Raw genomic sequence first — 27,040 nt, 5'->3', positions numbered from 1 at the left:
TTTTTTTAATGTGACGTTTCTCCAATAAATAGCTATAAAGTAAAAAACTTGGTCAACACTACTAGTCAAGGGGCGGAACCCTGCTTGGTATGGTGATAATATATTTTTTTCGTCAATCCATTGTTGCAGTTTATTCTGAACTAAACGCCCCATGAGTTTTTGTGCTATGTCAATAAGACTAATAGGTCTGTAGTTTTTTGCCTGGGTTTTGTCACCTTTTTTAAATATAGGGATGATTTCCGCTCCCTTCCATGAAGCGGGCACATCCCCTCCCATAGCCACAGCATTAGCCAGCCACATAAAATAAGTACACCATGAGTTCCGGTCAGATAGAAACACATCTGCCGGTATTCCATCCATGCCCGGTGCTTTTCTCCCTGCTACACAATCCAAAGCCAAACTAACATCTTTTTCATTAAATATTTGATGTTTAAAAAAGGCAGTTGGAGGGGGGGATCAAAACTATGCAGTGGATTGCGGGCATACTGCAGTCGAAAAAACTCGATCCATGAATTTTTTGCAACATGGTTTTGTGGTTGAGCAGCTATTCCTCCCCTATCCCATTTTATTGTGGCCCAGAATAACTTGGAATCCTTGGCTGCGCAAGCCTGTTTCAGCTCTCGCCAACACTCTTCGTCCCAGCGTTTCCTGGCATGTTTTTGGGTCAATCTATAGCTGTCTCTCGCCTTCCTAACAGCTGCGGCATTCCCTGTTCTTAGTTCAATACTTAAATTATGTTGTGCCTGTCTACAACTCTTGTCATACCATCCCTGCCTTGACTGTTCTTTTTTGACTCTGCTTAGATCTACAGTTTTGATGAAGAAGGTTTGAAGTTTACAAAAGAGGTTTTTATGGGCCTCCATCATGTGGTTCTGGAAGTTTGGATTCCCACAGTGGGGTTTGATGTTATTTATTTCCTCTATAACAACTTTTTTAAGGTCCTCTATTTTTGCTTCATCTTCTATCAACATTCTCCATTTCAAGTGGAGCTGATTGTTTGAGCACACAACATCCTGCGTCACCCGCTCATTTTTGTTGACATGTTCAATTAACTTATTGTAAGAGTGAAAGGTCAAACACAGGGGATTATGGTCGCTTTCCAATCTTACTTTTACAACCATGTCTTTCACTTTGCTCCAGGCCCTTACATCTACTAAAAGATAATCAATTCTGCTAGATGCACGGCCATTGTCAAATGTGTTGTTACCTTTTAAGTCAGAGTGCGTACGCCCATTTGCTGCTCTCAGGCCACTTGCTAGGCAGAGACTCTTTAACTGAATTGCCACAGCACTCCATCTTTTAATGGCGGGGACCTCCAGCTGGGGTATTCCCCACTTCATATCCTCCTCCTCGGACAGAATCCTATCCTCCTCACCCATAGGTTCGAAGGTGGAATTGAAATCCCCACCCACAATAATGTGAGGTTGAAGAGTTAACAGTTGAACGTCCTGTTCTAAGAGTGTTACTACTTCTGACGATTTACCAACACCAACCCCACTAGCATAAACATTATACAGAGCGAGTTCTTGGCCGCTGTCCCATCTAATGTTAAGTGCTAAAATATCATTAGATGGTACAGATCTTCGCGTTATTGAACAATCCAGCGACTGGCGGATCCAAGTTATTAAGCCTCCGGAGGGGCGTCCTAAGCGATTTCTATTTGCTGGTATATAAAAATGTAAGTATCCCTGGCGGAAAACTTGGTTTATCGACCAGGTTTCTTGTAGCATAATAATATCGTATTGGTCAATAAAATCAACCCATTCTGTTGTGGCTATCTTATTCGCTATGCCTGCTATATTCCATGAGATAAGGGTCAACGGGGGCTCTCCTAAGTTTAGCCCTAGGTGGCCCTTCTCCACCTCATTTTTAACAGGGTCAACATTTATTATTTTTCCGCCTTCCCATATTTCTTCATTCTCTACCGTTTCCCTATTTTTGCCATGTAGGTCTTTGTCTGCCTTTCCAGGAAGTGCAACTCGGGATTCCCTATATCCTATTATCTGTGCATTAGATTGTGTGCATACAATATTATCTGACCTTCCATTAGTTTGTTAACTCTGTGGTTTAGATAACAAATGTTTACACTCTGCGAGTCAATCGCATTCGTTTAGGTTAGATAGGGCCGAAACTTAGAAGAACTTGGAAATAATAAAACAAGGAAATCCTGCTTCTTTCCGTTACCTGCCCAGGAAGTTTAACAGACAGGATTTATTAATCCCTCGTAGTGGCAAAGGTATACATCTGTCTCCTTTATAAGTATAAATCTGTTCTCTTTACAAGAATGACGAAAAGAAACATATCACTATCCCATTAAAACATAACCATAATGATTATGTCCCCTCAGAATTGCTGCTATCTAAAAAGACGACTTTTATTTGTACACGACGTCCCATGATGGCGCTTTTAGTTGGCTAAAATACTTATGAAGCTAAAGAGTTATAACGCTAAGGATTTATAACGCTGAGAGAAAAATCAAAGCAGGTAAAATCATGCTGCATATATAGACACTATCGCCGAAAGTAATACTTTAGATTTCAGGAACCGTATTTAAGGGGAAATAGGGAATTGACCTATTATTAGATTTAAATGGCCAGCATGTTTGAATAAAATGCACAATAGATGAATGTTTTTCAAATAAGACGGAAAAAGTCACATGATGCGGTTTATATATAAAAAATTAGAGACATCGTTCGTATAAAGTATTATAATCTAGGGAGGCCATCCTTCTAAGCTTGCATCTCCATCTCTTTTTTCAGAATATCTGTTTTTTTAAAAAGCAAAGTATGTTTTAATTGTCCGAACCGAAGAGTGGGATGAACGCAGTGAAACCGCCAAACCCAGGTAACACGCGATTATGTAAAAAACTGAGTGAGACCTTAAAAACGTTTTTATGCAAATTGATACTTTGTAGACCACCTCCTTTTGAAAGATTAACTTAGAGTTAGAAACCGGCTTTTTCTGCAGGTTTCACATACCGAGACTGATTACAAAAGGAAAGGAAGGTGCCTCACTCTTCGCCCTCATCGTTCTGAAACTTTCAAAAAGCGGTAAAAGATAGTCTAGGTAAGACGCGTAAAACTAATAGTTAGGTGTGTGGAAACAAACCGGTTTTTCAAAAGTAAAAAAGAAGTATAACTATGTATATGTGTTTGATGTGCTTTGAGCAAGTTCACACTGATACATACACATACAAAACCGCATGTTTTTTAGAAACAAGCATTGGTTAAAAAATAGTGGCATGTAGTGTCTTTGTATAGAACAAATTACAATAGGGGAAAAAAAGTTCTGATTTATAGAAGAAACTAGAACATTCTCTTTTTCATATAAGAGAGTTACCTTAATCCCATAGAATTCACCATTTTCTTAGGTTTTCTTATCTCTCTCTTCTCTTTTCATCTCGTACAGAAGGAGCCTTTGTACATAATTTGATAAAATGCAATGAAATGTATTGATCAGCTACACTAAATATATGAGAAAATTATATATATGGAAAAATCGAATATCATGCATATAGAGTTTTGTTTTCCTTGAACTAATGTCAAGATGCAAGAAACCTAATACTTCAGCATTATGAAATAATTTTTACCTTTCAACCAAACCAGGCTATGTAATCAAATATTGTTTTGTTTCTGAACACACAGTCTTATATGTTTCAAAAATGTAAATATGTTTTGTTCTCTTTAGATTGGCTGTATAAATATTTTCCTGATGAAGACACAACTACGTGTCGAAACACGTTGAGATAAACAGCCCCCCCCAATAATATCTGGGAAGACCATATCTGTAAATCTGCATATCTATCAGAACAATTGTCGTTTTTAAGGAATTGATTTATGAAAATTATATCTTTTAATGTATTAATTGTATTCAACATATCAGTTTTGTTATGTTTATATGTTATTGATCAATTGTTTTATTATTAGAATTAAATTCTTAAACATCAGAAAATAATCTTTTTTGTCAATTTGTGTGTTCACCTTTTTATTTGTGCTGTTGAAATAGCCTTGGTTGTTGTTTTAATTCTAGGCCTGGGTATATACCTTTTCATTGAACAATTTCCCTGTCCCAGGATTTTTATCCTTACCAGGGGGTCCCTGATACACTACATAATATATCTTATTCGCTATGCCTGCTATATTCCATGAGAAAAGGGTCAACGGGGGCTCTCCTAAGTTTAGCCCTAGGTGGCCCTTCTCCACGTCATTTTTAACAGGGTCAACATTTATTATTTTTCCGCCTTCCCATATTTCTTCATTCTCTACCGTTTCCCTATTTTTGCCATGTAGGTCTTTGTCTGCCTTTCCAGGAAGTGCAACTCGGGATTCCCTATATCCTATTATCTGTGCATTAGATTGTGTGCATACAATATTATCTGACCTTCCATTAGTTTGTTAACTCTGTGGTTTAGATAACAAATGTTTACACTCTGCGAGTCAATCGCATTCGTTTAGGTTAGATAGGGCCGAAAATCTATTTTCCAGGTTCAACCCCCAATCACAAATTTGACCATCCCTTGCCCTTCTACCACCCGCAACTGACCACTTGGTCCTTAATACACTTGGCTTTGCCACTAGTCCTCTTCTGCTATAGAAGAAGTCCAGCGTGAGTGGTATTAATTCTGCAGTTCTTCGTTGGGGAGGGAATAGATTGAGCAGAATTTCAGATAGGACTTCTGGCCCCTTGAGGTTCAATACCACACAGTCCCCTGCAAATTTCTTAGGTTTGTTCCCTATCCACTTTACTCGTCTTGCTGATACCAGGTCCTCTAACAACTTTTGTTTGCCCCAGGGAGAAATATGCATATTATTACTCCGCCATTGTACTGCTTTATTTAACAGGGAGTCAGGTAACTCGATCTGGCCTCAATTCAGGGGTGGGACATTGGCAAGAACAAGAATCAGAGGTGAGGCTTCAACAATTAGTTCCACATGGCCTATTTCTATATTGTGTTCTTGATCTATAGTGTTCCCTGTAATAACTGGGGAGCCAACGGCTGCAGGGTTATCTGGTTGCATGCCAAGATTTAATCTAGTTAACTGAATGGGAGCTAGTGCGTCTACTATTCCCCCTGGAGGATTTACCATGAATTGCTTTTCATCAATTTTCTCTGATATCAAACTCGGCAATTCCCCCACATTGTCGTTAGTAATTTTTAAGAGGGATTCCTTTTTACCAACTTTGTCAGTAAGATGGTCGATTTTAGACAGCAGCGGTTTAATTATCCGATTTAATTTAGTATCCAACATGCCCATAAGCTTTTTTATAATGGCGTCGTCCCAACCTGTACTGCCATTTTCTTCTCCCACTTTTCCTACTATAACACTCTTAGACGGGGGGGTTGCCGGTCTTTTTCTATTGGACCGCAGCCCTTCTCTTTTAGGGGGAATCTTAGCGTCCCCTCTCACTACTCTTGGGGCAGGAACAGGTGCCAGTGGAGATAGACAATCCTCGACTAGCTCTAGGTCATTTTGAAAAACCTCTATATAATCCCCAAGTGTTGTGTCTACATTGATGTCTAGATTTGGAACTGTAGAAGCATTTTGCAGTAAATTATCAATATTTTGCTGTATAGATGATTCAATTTCAATTGTTGCGTCAGAATCCATCATATTCGTGCCTAAGTTCTCCCTTTGGGAAGATGTTGAGGAGGTACTAAGTCCCAGAGAAGACCTCCGCTCGTTATTTATTTTTGCCACCACCTGCACTAAATAATTATCCATGGTATTGGCGGGGACAATGTTTTTTTTTTGTTTAGACATATATAAAACTGAGAACAAACAGATTATATGCATATCAAACTAATACCCCTTACCAAAGTCGTTATGTTCGTATTTAACCCGGGACAGTCAATATAGGTGCCGTGGATATCAGATTAGCTCGCAATGCAATTTTCCCAGGGGTTCTGGTCCAGTCCCGTCGTGGCCAGTCTGGGACTGTCTTAGACTGTCCCGCCCTTGTCCCGGGCTTCTCCCGGCGCCGACCGCGCGCGTTCCGTGATGCGCGGTGCAGGTATTGGCTTTATCCCGCCTGTGGGGGGCATGACGGGGAGGTGGCTTCAAGCCCAGATGGATTCTGGGTGTTGTTGTACAAAAGCCCCCTCACGGACCACGCCACACCAGCTGCGAGCGTTTCCCGCGAAGCGGGAAACATGAGAGGTGACAGAACAGGCAGGCGCAATGGAGCAAACAGCAAAGGTCAGTTCAGCCTCGTAATTCTCCTCAAACAAAATGCCCAGAGATCCGGAGTGCAGCAAGGACAAGAGGGTCTCCCGCGATGCGCGGTGCAGGTATTGGCTTTATCCCTCCTGTGGGGGGCGTGACGGGAAGGCGGCTTCAAGCCCAGATGGATTCTGGGTGTTGTTGTACAAAAGCCCCCTCACGGACCACGCCACACCAGCTGCGAGCGTTTCCTGCGAAGCGGGAAACGCGAGAGGTGACAGAACAGGCAGGCGCAATGGAGCAAACAGCAAAGGTCAGTTCAGCCTCGTAATTCTCCTCAAACAAAATGCCCAGAGATCCGGAGTGCAGCAAGGACAAGAGGGTCTCCCGCGATGCGCGGTGCAGGTATTGGCTTTATCCCGCCTGTGGGGGGCGTGACGGGGAGGCGGCTTCAAGCCCAGATGGATTCTGGGTGTTGTTGTACAAAAGCCCCCTCACGGACCACGCCACACCAGCTGCGAGCGTTTCCCGCGAAGCGGGAAACGCGAGAGGTGACAGAACAGGCAGGCGCAATGGAGCAAACAGCAAAGGTCAGTTTAGCCTTGTAATTCTCCTCAAACAAAATGCCCAGAGATCCGGAGTGCAGCAAGGACAAGAGGGTCTCCCGCGATGCGCGGTGCAGGTATTGGCTTTATCCCGCCTGTGGGGGGCGTGACGGGGAGGCGGCTTCAAGCCCAGATGGATTCTGGGTGTTGTTGTACAAAACCCCACTCACGGACCACGGCACACCAGCTGCGAGCGTTTCCTGCAAAGCGGGAAACGCGAGAGGTGACAGAACAGGCAGGCGCAATGGAGCAAACAGCAAAGGTCAGTTCAGCCTCGTAATTCTCCTCAAACAAAATGCCCAGAGATCCGGAGTGCAGCAAGGACAAGAGGGTCTCCCGCGATGCGCGGTGCAGGTATTGGTTTTATCCCGCCTGTGGGGGGCGTGACGGGGAGGCGGCTTCAAGCCCAGATGGATTCTGGGTGTTGTTGTACAAAAGCCCCCTCACGGACCACGCCACACCAGCTGCGAGCGTTTCCCGCAAAGTGGGAAACGCGAGAGATGACAGAACAGGCAGGCGCAATGGAGCAAACAGCAAAGGTCAGTTCAGCCTCGTAATTCTCCTCAAACAAAATGCCCAGAGATCCGGAGTGCAGCAAGGACAAGAGGGTCTCCAAACAATACACAGTGCAAATGCAAAAGAGATCATCAAATATAGGCAACATCAACTTTCTGCATGTTTATTATGACAGCAATATCGGCTCAACAAAATGACAGCCATCTCTTTAAACCATTAGAAAAATCAACCGAGGCGTTTCTTCCGCAAATATCGGATTCCTTCTCCTGTAAGCATCCTCTCTCTGTGGGTCTGAAAATAAAATGTTATGACTTGAATCAGAAGAGGCTAAAATCATTTTTTACCAACAAGGGCTGCATAATTTCATGGCTATGAGTGAGTGGCTGACTTTAACTAAAATGTTTCAGTTCTCTGCGCATAGAGGTACATAAATAATTCAGAATTAATCCCTGCAGAGGGGACAATGGGAATCGTAAATTATCCATGTGCCGTCCTCCATATTAAAAGCAATGAACCTATGGTAACAAACTATGAGTGTTACTCATTACATATATTTCATAGACACCTTAACCTTTTGAATATTAATTTCCTCATGCAGATTGCTGCTAAGCGGTATCATTTTTTCCTCTCTCCCCTTTCATGCCGCCTGTCTTTCTTTTATTGTTTCTAATCTACTAAACAGCACTTGGTTTAAGATATTGAGCTGAAAGCACACTAGATGCATGCTGATTTATTTTCTAAAAACAGAACAAATGCTACTGGGAGAATTTTGTAAACTGTTATGTTGTTTTTCCAGCTATATTGCAACAACATGACACAGAATGTTGTGTTTAGTTTATGTGCGCGAGAGAGCCTTCTGTTATGGAGGAGGACTGAGTAATGAAAACATAGGCGTGCTACGTTCTGTTGGTGTGGTGATATACCTTTACAATTTACAAACACTAATGACAGACATTTTTAAGACGAGCGGCGTCCTAGAAATCCCCTGTCTCCCATCTGTTTGCTCTATTAGTATTACTTTGCAGACGATGCCAAGATTATTTGCGCATTTCGATGAAGGCATTCACTTTTTTGTTAGGAGGCTGTAAGCAACAGAAATGTTAATCGCAGATTTCACTGTGATAGTTGCTGTAGCTGCATAAGTAATGACAAAGAGACAATTCACATCCATTTGTAAAACTTGGAGATTAAATATTTTAGCTAACACCAAGGTCTGTCTTGCAAAAGAGTGCCGGGGATAAGGAAATTGTATTAAGGCCTCTCAGTTTAGAATCTGATTATTTAGCTTTCATCCACCGACCTAGAAATCTTAACGCCCTGCCACCATACCCACCATTGGAATACCAGGCAACTGTCATGTTAGGTTCGAGCAGCTTATTGGCTGCTTGCATCTTAGTTAGACGTCTAACTAGTAAGGCAGGGGGCCGGATGTGGTTAGAATCCTGCTGGCACAAACCTGGAGTGAGCCACCTCTTTTGCTCTGCCTCGGAGTCCTATGATCCCCTCCGAGTCTACCACATATGCACATTGGCCTGCATGGAATACACAGGCCTGCCCTGAGGATGGTGGAGAGGTAACCAATCCTCATTACCACTATACCAAAGGACATTCGATAAGACAGCCAAGTCACCCTAGTATCATGGCAGGACAATTGTAAACATCAGCCTGTCAGTAGGACGACCACCATGCTGAATTCTAATTTCCCAAAGTTACTTGGTTTGCCCTCCCTCTTGGAGTGCATTTACCCCCAACTATAGAGTAAGCTAAGGGCATACCAAATGCTCTGCCATGGGCCCGAGGGAATCCTTGGACTCCCATCTGGCTGGAGGATCTGCCAGTGCCAAGGTGAGTGTACCCCGGGGGAATACACATGCTGCTAGGGCCTAGGAAAGACTTTTGGACCATTCTCCAGCAAAACTGTTTGTGCACATCGGCTTGTAGCTTCACAGGGAGGACATCACAGGGATTCCCAATGCCTTGTGGTGTGCTCTGCATTGAAGTGGGCAATGTTTCACCGCTACACAAAGGAACTCCTGTAGGGATAACTGATCAAACCATGATCTAGCATTTTGGCAACTCTACTGCTATGTTATGTTTCACTAGAATCCTGTCATGGTGCTGCTAAAATCCATTGACTTCTCAATTGCGATATAAAGTCACAGTGTCCAAGGAAGTGATATAGTGGGAGGAGACAAAGAAAAAGTCCAGGCACAGCCCTAACTATATGAGTGGCTGTGTTAGAACTGGGGGTCGCAATTTGGCTGAGTTAGGTACCTTAGACCAAATAGGGACCCTTGCTTCCACGTTAGTGAAAGGAAGTAGACCTTCTCCGATAGCCCCTGCTCACCCCCTTGGTAGCTTGGCACGAGCAGCATGGCTTATCTTCAAGGCAACTGTGTAAAGTATTTGCAACCACACTCTCAGTAACCCAATGGTGACAACACAAATGGACTCCACACGAGTTTCATAAAAACAGTATACATTTATTTTAAAAGATATACGATGAGACCACACGATATAAAGCCAACACATGAGTATTTGTAATATTCCTCCTGGCTGGTTATTAGTCCAGCCAGCCCTTGTAGGTTCTGGCGAAATTAATGAGCAATTCTAGATAATCCACTGCAGTCCTAATGCACAATTATGCAATTCGTAATGCAAGATGCAGGCCCTTTGCAATGTAAAAATAATGCTGTTCGTTTTTGCAACAATCAAGCAGTTCGTAATGCCAAAATAATGCAATGCGTAACGCAACAATCAGGCAGTTCATTATGCAAACAAGTGCCTCATGGGAAAAGTCCAGCCTGAACTGCCAAGCCACGTCCTCCCTGGACCGGAATCAAGCATCCTAGGACAGGTTTCTGGCTATCAGCCAGAAACCTGCTAGGATAGCTTGACTCCAGTGGCATAGTGAGCACGGGATACATACCTGGGCATACCCTTCCCACATAGGGCGAACAGCAAAAAACACACAAGATGATGGATGGAATGTTGCACGTTGGCAAAACATTCACCCCCAGTCACAGATCTGTGTTTAATCCATCGTTTTTTTTCTCACTACACCACCCCAGTTCAGACATGGCCATATGCAAATCAGTCTTGATCCTGTGCCTCATGGGAACAGTCCAGCCCGGACTGCCAAGTCATGTCTTCCCTGGACCGGAATCAAGCATCCTAGGACCGGTTTCTGGCTATCAGCTGTCATCAGCCAGGATAGATTGACTCCAGTGGCATAGTGAGCACGGGACCCCCGTCTGGGCATACCCTTCCCACATAGGGCGAACAGCAAAACACACAAGATGATGGACGGAATGTGGCACGTTGGCAAAACATTCACCCCAGTCACAGATCTGGGTTTAATCCATCAATATTTTTCTCACCACGCCGCCCCAGTTCAGACATGGCCATATGCAAATCAGTCTTGACCCTCTGCCTCATCGGAACAGTCTAACCTGAACTGCCGAGCAATGTCCTCCCTGGACTGGAATCAAGCATCCTAGGACCGGTTTCTGGCTTTCAGCCATCATCAGCCAGGATAGCTTGACTCCAGTGGCATAGTGAGCACAGGAACGTCTGGGCATACCCTTTCCACATAGGGCAAACAGCTAAACACACAAGACGATGGAGGGAATGTTGCACATTGGCAAAACATTCTCCCCCAGTCACAGATCTGGGTTTAATCCATCGTTATTGAACTGGAGTGGTGGAGTGAGCTAAAGAATGATGATGGATTAAACCCAGATCAGTTGACTAGGGGTGAGTGTTTGATTTGCTCAAACACTCCGTCCAACATCCCCTTTGGTATTGCTTTGTTCGCCCTGAGTTGGCAGTGTATGCCCAGACGTGGGTCCCTTGCTCAATCTACCACTGGATTCAAGATAGCCTGGCTGATGAGGATTATGAATCCGAAACCGGTTCCAGGATGCTTGTTTCCGGTCCAGGGAAGACATGGCTTGGCAGTTTGGGCTGGACTGTTCCCATGAGGCACAGGGTCAGACTGATTTGCATATGGCCATGTCTGAACTGGGGTGGTGGAGTGAGCTAAAGAATGATGATGGATTAAGCCCAGATCAGTTGACTGGGAGTGAATGTTTGATTTGCTCAAGCACTCCGTCCATCATCCCCTTTGGTATCGCAATATGAGCTGAAGCAGAGGCTCGTGCTGCAAGAATGGGAGAGGCCGAGAGTGTTTCTCTCCGAGCCTGCATCCCACCCCAGGTGGCGACACACATTACCTGGGGGGATGCGACCTCGCTCTCCTCTCCTTTTCCTTTAACTTGCGACATTGTGGATTCCGGGCAGTGGGACTCGCTCTGGCAATGGCGGGTTCGGGCCGGCAGCACAGCTTCTCCTGGGAATCCAGTCCGAGCCGCTGGTGATAAGGAAGATCTCAGGCTGCAACAGGGCACACGCACACAGCTACACTTACTACATTTTTGCAGGCAGGAGTTCAGAGGGCACGCCCCCTTTTTACAACACTCTGCAGCGCAACCTCTGGTGCGTTTGCAGAGGAGGAACTAATTCCCCTTGCATACTGGGGGCCCCTGGGGGACAACTAGTCCACCAGGAGCCTCCAGTATAAGCCAGGGAGCTGCATAACAGAGAGGTGTAATGAGGCCACACCCTTTTTTACACCTCTCTGCAACGCAGCCCCCGGGCGTGTTTGCAGAGGGGGAACTAATTCCCCTTGAATACTGGGGGTCCCTGAGGGCCAACTAGCCCACCTGAAACCTGCAGTATGCGCCAGGGGGCTGCATTGCAGAGAGGTGTAATGAGGCCACACCCATTTTTACACCTCGCTGCAGTGCAACCCCTGGGGTGTTTGCAGAATAGGAACTAATTCCCCTTGCATACTGGGGGTCCCTGGGGGCCAAGTAGCCCACCAGGAGCCTCCAGTATGCGCCAAGGGGCTGCGTTGCTTTGCCCCGGGGGCGGCGGTCCCCGGGGCAGTGTGGGGGGGATTGTGGACCCCCCACACCTCTTTATCACTATGCCGACGCGATTTGGTCCCCCTGGGGGGTAATTTTTAAAAAAACAGACCAGGTTTTAAAAAAACAGAATGTGGGCCTTTTTTGTCCTTGTGGGACCACCTGGGCAGGCCTAGGGGGTCAGGGTGTATCTACCCTGCCCCCTTTTTGTGTTCTTCACGTTTGTTTTTCTGCTTTCTTGTGCCATGGATTTAAAACTATTTTTTTTAAATGCGTTGTATTTTGTGTATCTTACAAATATGAATACCTAGACACACAAAATAAGTATTTATTTTAAATAAATATAATTATATTTGTATAGAGAAGAATTAGGTATTTTTTACTAACCAATTTGAAAAGTAAAACAGATATAACATATTTTTAAATTCTTTGCTTAAGCTAAAACATTTTTGTATTTCAAAAATTAAATAATCTTTTTGGGGAGGTAATAGTTCACATTGAAATAAGCTTAATAACGTTAAATGCAAATATGTATATAATAATAAATGCTGGTAATAAATTAATTAGACATTTATTAAGCATTATATGTCTATATACTAACATTATTCTAACAGTTATTTCAATACATTTTACAAACATTTCAATGCAAAAGGAGTTTCTTAATTACATTTTTGCCACCTTTTCATTTACAGCTAATTGTATTTTTTTACAATTTTTTTCATATTCAGAGTATAATTGCAGCAGTGGTCATTGGGGGTGGTTGCATGGATGTAGCTCTATATTACAGATAATGGCATTTCTTTTATAATTCTTTAAGTAGCAGTAGTACCTCGGCTTGGTCGGAAGTAAAGTTAGAGTATGTTAGCTTGTTTAGTTCAAGTGATCTAATTAGGTGAGATAAAGGAATCATTGTAGTTATTTAGTAAGTGTCTTAAGGCTTATAGCCCAATTACGAGTTTGACAGTGGTAAGCCCAGCCACTGCACCACCAAACCTGTGTGAGAACCGCCCGCGGTATAATTAATATTTATTTTTATTGAGTATAACACAAGAAAGAAATATACACATCAGGTGTCATTAGGGGAAATACATTCCAGCTGGGGACGGGCAAATAAGTCGAAGAAATACACTACGATCATAGGCACCGAAAAAAGGATCAATACCAGCTTAAAGCTGAAGCAGAACAGTAAGATGCAAATGACCACAAGTACATCGCAACAGCACCTCCCACCAGAAATACAGGATATACGACTTGAACATATGACACTCAGATATGATGGACAAAATATCAGGAGAATATGCCACAGTTCTTGTGAAGAGAGGAAAAGGGAATAGGAAGGTCATAGAAAAAAATAAAGGAAAAAAAAAACAAAACACAACCCCCCACCCTACACCCCTGCTGATGGCTACGACCTAACCCCACTAGCAGCGTGCCTGTCGCCCACTAAACTACACCCCAAGGAAGGGAAAAGCTGGAGGAGGAGAAAGGTACAAAACGATACGGGCTCCCAGATTCCCATCTCCCCACCAGAGGCGGACATCCCCTATCGCAGCATTGAGCAAGTTATAGCAATAAAATTCAATAGGGGAGCCACAAACAGAAAATGGACCATCCCGCCCGGCCCCCGGCATCACAGAGGTAGCAAATCCCGTTTCGAACATAGCAGTTACACAATACTCAGACAATCAGAATCCCGTCTAGCCCTCGCTCCCACAGACACCACCCGTCAGAGCCAAAAGAAAACCGCCCGCGGTATAATGATTTTTTTAGTCATTGACGGACGTTTCCTTTGCCGTTCCCATGGCAGTGCCTATAAAATAGGGACCATAATCGGAACATCAAAGGAAGTTCTAGCACAGCAAGGACTGTGAAGTCCATGTTGTGCTGGAACTAGGGGTGTATGCACACAGGGGGGCACATGTTGTGCCCCCCTGTGTGAATCCACATAGAGTGAGGCACGAGGGGGCCCTGTAGGCCCCTTTTCTTTCCTCACTTCCACTGTTTTCATGGAAGAAAGGCCGTCATGAAAGCAGTGGCAGTGTGGAAAGCCGTAATATGCTTGTTGGATTGATGGAGCTTCCTCCAAGCAAATTGACGCCGTAATATGCTTGTTGGATTGATGGAGCTTCCTCCAAGCAAATTGATGCCTCTTGACCCCTGTGCAACTCCTAGGGAACGGTGGTTCTCCTGCAGAATCTGCAGTACCTTGGCAGCGCGACCGGCAAGGTTGTAATCTGGTGGTCGGAAGACTGCCACCGCCATCTCACCACGAGTCTGGCTGTCCTCGTGATTAGGACCTCAGTGTTTTCTGTAGTGATTTTTTAAGTTATTAATTTCTAATTAAACTATTGGTCTTATTTTCTGAAGGATTCTATGGATATATATTTTTTTGACGTTTTATATAGTGCAAACTTGACCCAAAATCAGGTATCAGAGCACTTAACATGAGCACCAGTTGCGTTACATGAGGACACATTAAATTTTGTTAGGCATGGGAAGAGTACGTTATTTGCCCAGAATCACAGGATGTTGAGCATTGTTGCCGAAACTCGAACCTCGTTCCCTAGATTTGAACTCGACCACTCTAACCGTCAGGCTACATCCTCTATCTTGAGTTTGACTTAGGAAATAGTTTTTTTTGTGAGTAGAGATATATATTTTATTTTTACAGGTAATATCAGCTACTTAAATGAAGTTTTTTTATCAAAGCTGTATTTTATTTTACAAGGAAAATAATTTGAATTTTTTTATGTTCAAGGCTTATTTTATTATTATGTTTTGTAATCTGTGTTGTAATTTGAATTCTATTGTATATCACTGTTTTAAGTTATTAAACGAAATGTAATTTTTGTATCACTCTTATCTTGATTATGGATATTTGTATGAATAGCTAGAATGATAAAATATAAATAATAATGTCAGTAATTTAAAAAAATACCATTACATATCATAGGAGTTTTGCAAGGATTGGTCTGCTGGTTTACTCAATATCATGTTTTATGTATCTGTGGTACAGTAGATTGTAATAGTATATGAGCAATTGTTTCCAGCTACTGTAGTCCATTTCTGTTTGGGGAAAGTAGGACATTGGAAGCTAGCATCTCATTAATTTGATGCATCTGTATGGATACTTTAAACTAATATTGTTGTACTAGGGCTTTCTTAGCTTAGGTCTTGATAGCTATGTTCTTTTTTAAGATTTCTATGAACTGTCAAAGTGTAGAGTGACTACTTTTAAGAGAGTCTTGGAAGAGCTTAGATACATTGAAAACAATGGTTCACACAGGACACATTCAAAACAAATAAATAGAGAATGTACGACAAACAGTACTGTTGCTGATAGGGCTTTTAAATCATTACATTATATACATACATGTGACACAGGCTCTAAGTAAAGCAAATTGTTTATTCACAGTGGTTACTTAACAGCATAAGTGAAAGGTGACCCCCATATGAGAAAACCCCAATCAAAGAAGTGAGTGAACCATGTATAAACAATCAGGGGACTTTTGGGATACAAATAATTGCAAAATAATTAGTCCATTAAGACAGTCCCACAGTTGCCTCTAAGCATGTAAATCATGGAATGGTGAGCAGTTAGTTTGTGAGATGTCTACGATGTTTCAACCCTAAAGGGAATACCAAGGGTCTCTTCAGGACTATGTTTTGCCTGGGGAACCTATACAAATACAGAACACAAGATGAGGAAGGAATAGAGGGAACCATTTTCGATTCAAGATAGTGCAATCATGTATTGGTCCAGAGTGGTGTCAAGGAGTTATCTCATCCATGAGCAGGAACTCGATCATAGGGACTCAGAATCAGTTCCACGTAGAGGTCTCTTCAGACAGATTGAGAAGCACAGTAGCGGTGATTCATCACTAACAGGATGAAGGATGTTAAATCCCTGGGCACACCAATAGAAAATATGGCAGCTTGCACATAGGAAGCCTGGAATGTATTGCATTCCAAGTGCTGGCAGAGACTGAGTTCAAAGAGTGGGCAGGATCACAAGTGTATTCCAATGGCAGGGACGGAAGAAGCATGCTCTGGGCTTGGGGACCTGGACCTGAATGCTAGCTGTTATCAGGGGAACAGCTATAGGGTAGCGATGGGATCCCAAGATATCTAAAAACTTCAATCTCAATCAAGATGATAAGAACACATATATATATACAATCGAAAAATATTCTTTACAATAAAGACATTTCTGTAGAACTAAAGAGAAGTAACACATGAGGCTATAAATACATACATAAATAAATAAAGATAAAAGGTTTCGCTTGATAAAAAATATTTACAGATGTATGTCTACAGTTAATGCATAATTCAAAACTGATGCACAAAGTTCCCCTAGGGGGTGGGTGTGTGTGGATGATCGATCCACCTCTCTCCAAGGGTGGTTGTATGCGAGAGACAGGGACAGTTGCCCCTTATCGGAATTAGGGAAACCTCACACAACAGGTCGGTTCTACGGCTACTGTCATGTCACCAACCGATTGTTTCGTGTCATCATCGGCTCCCTGCTCCTGCGTCAGGCCGGCGCTGCAATGCCTGACGGGTAGCACAAAGTGCTACTCTTTTGCGGAGATCTTTTATTCCTGGCCGATGTGTGGGTGAGTGTGAGGGGCCCAAGTGTGTACGTAGTGAGCGTGGAGGTGTGGTTTAAAAAAAGTCAGTATAGTCTACTCTGGGCAATTTTATTCTGGTAGCTAACTGCTTTCATTAAAAATAAGAGGGGTATGGGAAATCCACCAAGCTATGTATGGGACAACCCGTTCAACCCTCAGAAGTGGTCAGGTCGACATGTTTCATGCCATCACGGCAATTCATCAGGACCTAAAAAGTGCTCATATACTAGGACGGAGCCCAAGGTGGGCCGCACTATGTAGTGGATACAACCTGAGGGGTCACGAACTGGAACAGGAGGAGTTCCTGAATTGTAGATCACCCTATAGGGGAGAAAAGGCATATAGTTATGTCCGTTCTCTATGCGGTTATCATACAATCCTGTGATAATGGTCAGAGCCACTGTGTTATACATTCACCCGGATTGTGGATAACTAGAAAGGTGGAGAGAGGTGGAGTGAAGTAAAGGACCATAGTGGTCGTGATCATACCATGTAAGATTGCCATCATAGAATGTCTATATTCCCAATTTGAAGGAGTAGGCATTTAAGATTGGATAGCAGTTTAGAGGGATTGTATACCAAAAGGGGGGGGCTCTTACAATTCATTATTCAGAGCGGGAAACCCCTTCATGGGACTTACCCTCAATCGTTGTTAACGGTCCCCGCAGTCTGCTCAAGCGGGACCAGTGTACTCGACTGTGAGTCAATAAAAGATCTCCGCAAAAGAGTAGCACTTTGTGCTACCCGTCAGGCATTGCAGCGCCGGCCTGACGCAGGAGCAGGGAGCCGATGATGACACGAAACAATCGGTTGGTGACATGACAGTAGCCGTAGAACCGACCTGTTGTGTGAGGTTTCCCTAATTCCGATAAGGGGCAACTGTCCCTGTCTCTCGCATACAACCACCCTTGGAGAGAGGTGGATCGATCATCCACACACACCCACCCCCTAGGGGAACTTTGTGCATCAGTTTTGAATTGTACTTCACGGGACGTGCACACTGGACCCCTCTAAATATTGTCCCTCAAACCCCTGTCCCTCCTAGTTGATTACTGATTTGCGTGGGCTACCCCCACGGGACTTTCAAGGTTACCAACAGTGAAACTATTCCACTGTATTGGCCCAACTTCCTAGCGCAGATAAAGACCATCACCTGCGGTTTATCTGCACCCCTTTCCCTACCTGTATAATCCCGATACTCCCCTGTGTGCCATGGAGGATGTACCGGGTCTGAGTTTTGATGAGGATGCCATTGCCGAAGCCTTACGATCAGCCCCCCCACTATTGAGCAATTCCACTACCTCCACCTCAGGCACATCTAATGAGGATTGGACTACCCTCACGGAATTGAAAAAAGAACTGATAAGGATCACCATACATGGGGTGATGATGACTGAATATTTAAGGAACAACATAGCCCCACGTGGACTAATAGTGAGCCTTATACCAAGATTGTTTTTGGAAGACAAGCAATTCAAGATCGAATGGTGCCAAGTATCTTGGAAATGCACAAAAGACCTGCTTTTCCTAGTCACACAAACAGCGAAACGTCTCGCGGAAGCTCTGCTGGATAAAATATCGAGCATAGAGGCCACAATGAAATCTGCCGTTAACAAAAACAACAAGACCTTCTTTACAACGAAACTAGCAGATATCAACAAGGAGATGGCGGATCACCATGATTACCTATTGAAGCAAAAAACAGACAAGTTACAGAAGGATATCACCAAATTCGAGAAGGAAAAGGTCTACCCTTACCTCAAGGATGACTTTAAGAGTAAAAAGAACAACTACTCTTCGGACGACAATTCAGACGACAACAACAGACGAGGATCTGCCAGTAGTGACTCCAGTGGAGGACAAGCTCCCAGGAACAACCGGATGCAATATCAGCCCCACTGGCAGCAAGGATACCACCAAGGACCTAGATTTGATGGACCTCACCAGCTGGCACCCCCATGGCAATATCCCTTTTTTCCACAAGGTCCACCACAATTCTACCCTCTCAATCCGCCACCTTTTCAAGGCAGAGGCTGGGGCAGAGGAAGAGGGCGAAAAAGAGGAGGACAGAAGGGTGTGCAGTGGTCCGACCAATCAACACCACCAACCATGATGTCAACCCGGAGCACCACCACCAGAGGGAGGAAAGTCTAATTGTCAATCTCTCCTCGAGAACCTTGACCCCTGTGGAAACCAGTGTACTAGAAAAGGGACTAGGCTTTGTCCCTACACCCATCCCGGATAGTTTTCAAGAAATGATTGAGATTAAGAACCTCTTCAGAAAAATACGGTTACAAGCCTTTTTCGATGGTAAACCTGAACAGATAAACCAAGATACTGGCCTGAGGAAACCATCCACCTTTACTCCAACGGATGGTATGGTTCCTCCTGAGGTACTCACCTTTGAACGAGCAGTCCTGACGAGTCTGAAAAAGAAACCCGTTGTCAAACAATACAACAATCTTTCAAGTATTGAGAGGGAAGCCATGACCGCACTTAGCAATGATACCACAATCGTGATCAAACAAGCAGACAAGGGCGGCGCCACTGTCATTCAGGATTGCTGTGACTATGATCTCGAATGTAGACGGCAACTCTCCAACACCACCCATTACAGACCCCTACCGGCGGATCCAACCAAACACTTGACCACCACCATCATGAGCCTGGTGATTGAAGCAGAAACCAATGAGTGGATCACCAAGAAGGAGGCCGACTTTCTCATCACTTCGGAACCCATAACATCGTACTTCTACACCCTCCCGAAGATCCACAAGGGCACTACTCCAGTTCCAGGCAGACCGATTGTCTCCGGCATCGGATCCCTCCTGGAACCTCTATCCCAGTTTTGCGATGCCTTCCTACAACCAGTAGTGAAAAAGATTCCATCCTACCTCCAGGACACTAGGGATGTCCTACGGTTGATAGACAACTTGGACGGAAGAACAGATGTTGATCTCTTACTAACATTAGACGTGGAAGCTCTTTACACGAACATTCCCCAACAATCAACCTTGGAGGCAGTAGACTCCACCCTGAGACTGGAAGAATGGACTTCCCCCACCCCAGTCTCCTTCATCATGGAGTTAGCTAACATAGCCCTCACAGAAAACTTTTTTAAGTACGAATCAGAACTTTTCCATCAGATCCGTGGAACTTCCATGGGTTCTACCTTTGCGCCGAGTGTAGCATGTATTTACATGGCTGCGTTCGAAAAAGCATACATCTACCCTCCAGAACACAACCCCTTCCGTGAGAACCTCACCTTATGGCGTCGTTACATTGACGACATCCTGATTTTTTGGAAAGGTGATCGGACCAGCTGTGAATTGTTCTGCACATGGATCAACCATCAAGACCCTCATCTGAAATTCACAGGTACTATCTCGCATCACTCTATACCTTTCTTGGATCTCTCCATCATTCTGGGACCCTCGGAAATTTCTACCACCCTCTACAAAAAAGAGACGGACAGAAACAGCCTACTGCTTTATAATAGTCACCATACCAGAGCCCTGAGGGACAACCTCCCTTTTGGACAATTTCTGAGGCTCCGCAGGAACTGTACCACTACTTCTGATTACCAAAAGGAAGCTAACCTCCTTCAACATAAGCTCCAAGAAAGGGGATATCCTACAAGATTACTGCGACGCTCAGCTAAAAGAGCCCTGAACAACAACAGGGAATCCCTATTGGAAACCAATACCAAAGAGAAAGAGGAGCTGATCACGTGTGTAACATCTTACACCAAGAATTCTTCTTTTATCAAAAAAACAGTGAACTCCCCTTGGGGGATTCTGAACTCAGTTGACCTGGACATACCTCGTCCACGCTTTGCGTTCAAAAGAACCTCGAATCTGAAGGACCAACTGGTCCACACCCGTCCGAAACAGACAAGCACCCGACCCCATAACACCCTGTGGGATCTGCCCCCAGTTACGGGGCACTATCGCTGTGGCAACTGTGTCGTTTGCCCCCAAACCATCCAGACCAAAACTGTTCAACTTTCAGATACTTTCATTTGGCACCTTAACAGACATACAAACTGTAACAGCAATAAATGCGTCTACTTGTTGACATGCCCCTGTGATCTGAAATATGTCGGAATGACGACACGGACAGTTAAGACCCGCATCATGGAACACAACAGCAACATCCGCTGCCAGAAGACTCATACCCGCCTGTATGAACACTGCAAACAACGGAACCATGCGGCAGAGGATATGCGGAGGGTGGTCTTGGAGTGGCATCCTTCATCAAACCAACAGACCCTGTTCAAAATTGAACAGCGATGGGTGCATCGCTTGCATTTAGACAAGGAGGGACTGAATGATTCCGTCCCCTGGAACACACTCAGTCGATAAATCCTAGCGCTGCCACCACACCTGGTAGCCTGGTACAGTAGAGACACTGCCACCTCGGCTGCATTAGACATCTCATCCAAATACAATGCTATTAGATGCACCATATCCACTTATACCCAGCTGGCACTCCAGTCGTTATAACGACGGCCATCACACACCCACAACCCCTCCCTTTTAACGATGCCTCGGTGTATGCTCGGCAACGTGATGTCCATCCACAAGCAAATAGACACCTGACTTGTGTATAATCCTAAATCTGGATTGAACCCCCTGTGCCCTTCATACAAGTGTGACAAACCCACAGAGTAGTGATCGGCATCTAAGCGCAGTTGCGCTTCTGACTTATGCAGACACGTTCATCCCACGCACCTCTGAGTATATGAGGTGCCGTCCCCACTCAAGATGGTGCCCAGACTACTCCGTAGATGTTAGACCATTGCGCATGCGCTTTGAAAAGTCACTAGTGGTCGACATCAGCGCCACGCCCCCGGGTCAAACAAACAATTACGAACTTAAAGCGCGCCCAGATGCGCCGCCCATTACCAGCTGCTCCACGATCGAGCTACACCGGTCGAGCGGACCTAGGTTTGGAGGTAACGTCCTCACGCAACCAAGGTAAGGGGGTTACCGGGCTCGAGACTATCTCCAGTCCGCTTTGGTGGGCTGACTAATGACAGACCGCGTCGATGGACTACGGTCTCTCTGCCGACCGGGTAAACGGCGGGGGGAGTGTCCCTACGACTGGGAGGTAAACGCCGGGCCGGGGCCGCTTTACGAGGGTGCAAGGGCCTTTGGCCGCCATGGCTGCCATCCCCGTGGGCCGTATTTGGGCTGACGCACCTGGCACCCACCTCTCTCCAATCTTGAGACGTTGTTGTCAGGCTGGGCTGGTCCATTTAGCAGTGTCATCCCGTTGACACCACGGATCCTGCCCGGGGAGGCGCTATGGCTGCTGCGCCCACCCAGACACTACGCTACCCTACGGAGCACCCGGTTTGGTTGTAACTCACCCTGCGTGGGCCACCTTCGCCGCCGGGGCCAGATGGATAGTCAAACCATTCCAAGACCGACTATTTGTGAAGTGAGGCTTTGGCATTAAATCGCCTTGCCTGGAGCCTAACCACTGCCCAGGCCCAATTCACCTAGTATCTCCTTTATATCCCCCCATCCTTCTAGACTCACAGTCGAGTACACTGGTCCCGCTTGAGCAGACTGCGGGGACCGTCAACAACGATTGAGGGTAAGTCCCATGAAGGGGTTTCCCGCTCTGAATAATGAATTGTAAGAGCCCCCCCTTTTATATACAATCCCTCTAAACTGCTATCCAATCTTAAATGCCTACTCCTTCAAATTGGGAATATAGACATTCTATGATGGCAATCTTACATGGCATGATCACGACCACTATGGTCCTTTACTTCACTCCACCTCTCTCCACCTTTCTAGTTATCCACAATCCGGGTGAATGTATAACACAGTGGCTCTGACCATTATCACAGGATTGTATGATAACCGCATAGAGAACGGACATAACTATATGCCTTTTCTCCCCTATAGGGTGATCTACAATTCAGGAACTCCTCCTGTTCCAGTTCGTGACCCCTCAGGTTGTATCCACTACATAGTGCGGCCCACCTTGGGCTCCGTCCTAGTATATGAGCACTTTTTAGGTCCTGATGAATTGCCGTGATGGCATGAAACATGTCGACCTGACCACTTCTGAGGGTTGAACGGGTTGTCCCATACATAGCTTGGTGGATTTCCCATACCCCTCTTATTTTTAATGAAAGCAGTTAGCTACCAGAATAAAATTGCCCAGAGTAGACTATACTGACTTTTTTTAAACCACACCTCCACGCTCACTACGTACACACTTGGGCCCCTCACACTCACCCATACATCGGCCAGGAATAAAAGATCTCCGCAAAAGAGTAGCACTTTGTGCTACCCGTCAGGCATTGCAGCGCCGGCCTGACGCAGGAGCAGGGAGCCGATGATGACACGAAACAATCGGTTGGTGACATGACAGTAGCCGTAGAACCAACCTGTTGTGTGAGGTTTCCCTAATTCCGATAAGGGGCAACTGTCCCTGTCTCTCGCATACAACCACCCTTGAAGAGAGGTGGATCGATCATCCACACACACCCACCCCCTAGGGGAACTTTGTGCATCAGTTTTGAATTGTACTTCACAGGACGTGCACACTGGACCCCTCTAAATATTGTCCCTCAAACCCCTGTCCCTCCTAGTTGATTACAGTTAATGCATGTCACACAACTTTTAGTCAATTTACAGAGCCCATAAATAACCTAACAGAGGTATGAACCGGAGTAACTTCTTCATAGTATTAGCTACTGCTGCAACAGTGTAGTGTTTTTTTCACAGATCACAAACAATGATATGAAGCAGCACCCCTCCTCCAGAGTATTAGGTCCTTGAGCAATGGAGTTGCACTAGTCTATCGCTTTGCACTCCAGACATTTTAGGACATATGTCAGATCCCCACTCGTGTAGAGAGCTTTAGCATCTCACCTGCCATTTGAGGCCATCAGCAGTATGTCCTTGTTCGATGAAATGTGCCACAAGAGGACTTTATCTTATTCAGCTTCTGTGCTGGCCAATCCTGAGTCTTGTAGTAAGTACTCCTTATTTGTATGCCTCTTTTGAATCAATCTGCTTCAGATTATGCTGATGTTAATTTAAGTGTTCTGATAATTGTGTTGGTATCCAGACAAAATGTAGTCACATGCACTAGTTGGTCTGAAGCTTGTTTAACTTTGGTTGTAGAAGTCGATCCCTAGGGCTGTACCAGGCCCTCTTGATGACAAACCTGACAATGCTTCTTGGATAACCCCTTTCCATCAACATTTTGGTTATAACTTCAGTTTCTCTGACGTAGTCATCTTCATGGGTACAATTCTGGAGGACTCTAAGAAATTCACCAAAAGACAGTCTGTCTCTCAGTGCCGATGGTGGAAAGCTGTTTTGTTAAATAAGAGCATTTCTCTCAGCTGGAAGGAGGTATGTCACTCTCTCACTGCGTTATTAGTTTTGGATTTCAGGTACAGGGTAATGTATGCATTCCACAAGCATATGTGGAACTTTGGTTGACCCTAATCAAAGTGAGAAGTAGGAAGCATTCAAGAGGGTCACCTCAACTTCCCAATTCCATAACACCATTAATCAATCAGGACTGACCCCGACAAAAACTATTCACCCGTCTTCCTTTCTCTAACCTAGAGGGTCAACCCTAAGTGCTTTTACAAGGACTTTCATCCACTAGGATTCCTCGTGGCATCCTATTCCACAACCATTCTGTATAGGGACAGGCCCAACCCTGAACTTCATGGGAGCAATTTGTTGTCCTTAAGGATTTCAAGACTACAATTGCCTACTGTGCCCTAATATTTGTTAATTAGAAGGAACCTCTGAAAATGTTAAAAACAGGTGGCAATGCTTTTGGAGAACGAAATTACCTCCAGCATCTCCAGGTCAACATGTGTCAGCAAATTAACTTTGCCTCATTAGGTCAATTGGTCTTCTTTACGGCCAGGATGGAATCCCTAAGTTTACCTAATTAGGTTCTCCTATTATTATTGTTCAAGGATAGCCTCTACTATTTATGGGTGTTTCTTAGAAGTCATGCCAATCACACTTCAGGCATGCCATAAATACAAACCCACTGATCAAAATCCTCAAAACAGCATCTGAGGGTGAAGAGAGATAACATTAGTTATATACACAGCTGTATATTTATACTGTGTGTCACACAGTGAGCACTATACACAATAACTAAGGCGGAATCTGATAGTATAGTGCACAATCACTATAACTATAAATGAACCTTCTAGATTTCATTGAGGGAGTTGTTACAACCATTTTACATCTGATCTGGAATTTAGGGCCCCATTACGCCTTTGATGGTCCTCCAGCATTGCCACAAACTGTGCTGTCTACTGTAAGACTACCAAAGTTGTGGTGCACCCGCCCGCCAGATTAGGAGTTAAATCCTAGTCTGGCCTGCAGTGCTGCAACAGTCTGATGGTTTCAATCTGTTATGACGTGGCAGGCAGGCACAGCCGGCACATGTATTAGCCGTGGGGCAGTTGGGCGAAGCGAGGTGGGGGTAGTCAACAGATAATAGGATAGGTAAAAATGAAATTAAAAATTAAAAAACACTTACCTTGTGCTCGCTGCATTGCCTACTCTGCGATGAGTGCAAGGTAAGTGTTTTTTGGATTTAATTTTACTTATGCTGTCATTTGTTAAATTCACCCCGCCCCTACTCCAGCCCACCAATCTTATCTGTGTCGGCCGCTCCTGGTAGCATGCAGCATATCACTCCGTGCAGAGCAGAGGGCCCTCAGTTGCCTCTCCATCACACTTTTCATAGCTGGCTCACCGCCTTGAAAAGGGTGGTGGAGAGGCAAATCAGAATATAATTGGCGGTGCCACTGCAGCACTGCCAGCATATTGCTGCCTCTGACTACTGCGCAACAGCCATTGGTTCTGACTACCAATACTACGGGCAGGCCAGCAGTGTGGCAGAGGTCGGACCACCTCTGTGAGTACGGTGGTTCTATGGACTGCCATACTCATAATAGGACCCTTAGTGTTTTGCACTCCTTAAAACATGCAACTCTCAGTATTGAAAATTGTTGAAATTTTCCTAACACCATCATCATGACTCCTGAGGAAAAGGACTCCAGAACAATTACATTTGGATAAGCCTATGACCTTCTTCTCACACTCGGGTGGTGAAGAAAAAAAAAGGGAGCCAGGAACTAGTCTTATTGTCCACAAAGTGTCAAGCTAATGTCACAATTGCCCCTATTCCTCTTTTAACTTACTCAGTCAAAGGTCAACACCAATATGTGTCCTGTTTGGCTGCTCCAAACCTCCGATGTTGGCTGTCAGCTTTCTTCAGGCACTATTTGAGTGAGGAGTTTGTGTCTTCCCCATCATGTGGTGGACGGTTGAGGTCCATGTATGTATGCGATGAGTTATGCCGTACTACATGATGTCGGGTCTGTATTTCTGCATTTTGTCACCACGCCACTAAATATTAGCTCAAATGTCTATCCAAACAGAGAGGGATCTGACACTCATAGGATTTGTTTTAGAAATTATGTTCATTATGCCTCCTTGTCTCGATATATAATTCCACATTTACGCTTTTTTTAAAACGATGATGTGTACTTATCACTCTAGTCGTACTGTGCACTGAGTCCCACCAGTCTCCTAAATATTTGTCAGACTTGTTATCACCATCATGTTATAAACATTGTGGCATATTTACAAGGATTGTCACTTTTAACTATGTTCCTGTGGCGATAAACACCACCCACTTAACATGGCTTAACTCTGCCTTGTAATAAGGCCCCCTTTCAAGCTACAATTAGCGTGAAAGGGGTGGCAATGGGTGTTGCAGTGGGTGTTCTGGTGCAACACCCATTGATTTTGATGCTCCCCCATATTACAAGGGTGGCCTAAATATGAGGCAGCGCCAACATTAAGACCAAAAATAATCTGGTCTAAGCATGGTGAAACAAGGAGACATTTCTAATCTCTCTTCGTTTGTGCTGTTTCTATGTGTGCTGAATTGTGCAGCATACATAGAAACAGCACATTTCCATGAATAGAGTTACAAATCACGATTAGTGATTTGGACACCTTCCTGCATTAGTGATTAGGGACACCTGCCTGCCCCTCTCCATCTCTGGCAGATCGACTATCTTTAAGATGGTATCGCTGCAGAGTCTGGTTTATCAGCTACAGCACCATCCCTACCCTGTATCTCCTATGTGGTTCTGCCAAGTCAACGCTGCATTGGGG

Source organism: Lissotriton helveticus, chromosome 2_1 (genome assembly GCF_964261635.1).
Source record: "Lissotriton helveticus chromosome 2_1, aLisHel1.1, whole genome shotgun sequence".
NCBI classification, from domain to species: Eukaryota; Metazoa; Chordata; class Amphibia; order Caudata; family Salamandridae; genus Lissotriton; species Lissotriton helveticus.
Note: the sequence above shows the minus strand (reverse complement) of the source record.